The 2,539-nt window shown below is 54.3% G+C and overlaps 1 long non-coding RNA gene across 1 annotated transcript; it reads right to left on the reverse strand.

The window, feature by feature from the left end:
• Positions 1-341: 341 nt before the first annotated feature.
• Positions 342-1,064, reverse strand: LOC120243062. The gene is made up of 3 exons (XR_005531211.1): positions 951-1,064; positions 570-644; positions 342-439 (listed from the first exon to the last, which is right to left on the reverse strand). It is a non-coding gene; the product is annotated as an uncharacterized LOC120243062 (long non-coding RNA).
• Positions 1,065-2,539: the final 1,475 nt, after the last annotated feature.

A 2,539-nucleotide genomic window follows, 5' to 3' on the forward strand; every position in this document is an offset into this window, starting at 1 on the left:
CAGCAAGGTTGCTTCCAAGACCGAGAAAGCAAACAAACAAAAGCAAAAACAGACGGGAGACCAGACCCATCAACTCAGAGCACAGGCCCCCGTCCCCATCTTTATCCTACATTAGAACATGGCGGCACTGCTGTGAGGAGGCCATGGAACATGGCGGCACTGCTGTGAGGAGGCCATGGTGGCCTATGGGACGTGTAAGAACAGGAGTTTGGAGACCCTGAAGCAAGGTGACCAGGCTGTCCCCGCCCCCTCCCCCCTCCGCTCTCTCCCTGCACTGCCTCTAACCCCTGAACTTCTTCGCAGCCCAGATTAACAGCCTATGAAAGGAATCTCGTTTGCAGGATGAAGCCATTTCCACAGGCACAGCTGGTGCTGTGCTTGGCCCCTCCTAACATTGCTCCGGGAGGAGAGCGATTTCGGCGGTAGTACCAGGAACAGGCTGTCGAATAGTAACGGCACATTAATTTCGAGCCTGTGCAGAGGTGCAAGTGGCAATTCCGCGCTTAGACATTTTATTTGTGTAGCGTGGAGGCTGTGACAGCTTCCTGGCTCCGTCAGTCTTCACTCACCTTTGGTTTGTGGAGCAGCGTCGGGCTGTCTTCGACAGCTGGGTGCCCATGACCCGATCTATAAGCCCCAGGATTCTGCAGTGGGGGGGGGGGGAGGATGAAGGCCTCAAAATCATCAAATCATAGACGGATGACAGGCCTAATCTAGTACCATAGTATCTGTCTAATACCAGAGCCTTATTTTATGGTGTCATTGGACACAAAGCACAAAGACATGAAGGAACTCAGGAAAGGGCACAGCTTTTGTGCCAGAGCAAAGAGCAAGCAAACCCCAGGGCTTCTGACTCCCACCTAAGTGCTTCCCCTGCATGGGATCTCTTCCCAGGGACTGTGTGGTCTGGAATCTCTTCCCAGGGCCTGTGTGGCCTGGAATCCTCTTACCTGAATTCTGCAGGAGGGTTGGTCCCCGTGAGTCGAATCTTCCTTAGGCCTGACCGCGCTGAGCCTCCAAAGATCCAGTTCTGGTGAATCAGTTGCTCTGAAGCTTCTTGGTGCAGCCCTGCCCACACACGGGGCCTTGCTCACCGGGTGGCAGGCCCACCTCTGCCGCCTGACCGTCCTCCCCGCCATCTGCCTCTCCAGCCTCTTCCTTCTTCTCTTCAAGAAAGCCATAGCTCCACTCCTGAGGTGCTGGGCTGGGGCCCTGCCTCAGAACCCCCCACTCCTAGAGCTGGAGAGAGCCCCAGTGCCCTGGGAGGAAACTAAGGCTAGAATCGCCAGCCTAAGGGCCACACAGCTAGGGAGCAGCTGGCTGAAGTTAGAACCCAGGACTCTGGACAGGGTCTTAGTACCTTCCCTCCTGAGCCCAACACTTGAGAGAGAAGGGCCAGTGTGGTCCAGGCGGCGGTCCTCAGACTGGGGCTGGTGAACAAACTGGCCTCAGAATCACCTGGGAAATCTGCCTACAGCACAGGTTTCTGGGCGCCACACAGAACGGGGAGATGAGCAGATCAGAGTCCATGGGCTGGGGGCCAGGAATCTGCTTCTGACACTGCGCTTCCTTTGAGAACCACTGAGGCATAAGTTGCGAAGGGTGTGAAGGGTGTTGCAAGTAATTTGCTACTAATAATACTTGAAGCTCTGAATAGAACAGATACAATAGCGCTGCTCTCACGCACTTGCATAATGATTAGCTTCCTTGACCAGCCAACCCTCAGGGAAGAGGCAGGCCCTAGACTCTGCATTTTTCAGCACCCCAGGGACCAGCACCTCCCCTAAATGGGCATCCGAGGGAAAGGGACGAGCACCCAGCTCTGGAGCCAGGCAGAATGGGGTTTGATTCCAGACTGCCCGGCTCACTCGCTATTCATCAACCCCCTTGACTTTGCTGGATTTCAGGTTTCTTCATGTGTAAATTGGGAATAATAGTTCCTACCCCCGAGGGTTGCTGTGAAGATTAAATTAAAACTTCCCAAAGCCAGTGAGTTGGAGCAAAATGAATGTGCAGGGGTCCACAGCTCCCCCAGCCTACATCAGAGGAGTGCACACCTGGGTGTGGCCCTCTGGCTTGGTCCCCTTTCCCATTCTCAGGACAAAGGACCCTCAGGGTTGGGATTCCAAAAGAACTGCATACCTGGGCTAGTTAAGCGTCCGACTGTGGCTCAGGTCATGATCAGGTTCAGGTTTGTGGGTTCAAGCCCCGCATCGGGCTCTGTGCTGACAGCTCAGAGACTGGAGCCTGCTTCAGAGTCTGTGTCTTCTTCTTTCTCTGCCCCTCCCCCACTCACGCTCTGTCTTCTCTGCCTCTCTCTCTCAAAAATAAACATTAAAAATTAAAAAAAAAAAACCTGCATTCCGAAGGGGCGATGCTTAACACAGTGCCTACCCCTGAGAAAGGGCTCACCAAATGGAAGTGACAGTGTTAGTCCATGTCACTGTCATCTTTACTGCCTCCCACCTCCCCTCTTTGGCCTTTGGGGACTGTGGCCAGAGCTGGGATCTCCCCCTGTGTCTTCCCCTCTTCCATCACA

This window comes from Hyaena hyaena, unplaced genomic scaffold, assembly GCF_003009895.1.
Source record: "Hyaena hyaena isolate Hyena2069 unplaced genomic scaffold, ASM300989v1 scaffold_330, whole genome shotgun sequence".
Taxonomy (NCBI): domain Eukaryota; kingdom Metazoa; phylum Chordata; class Mammalia; order Carnivora; family Hyaenidae; genus Hyaena; species Hyaena hyaena.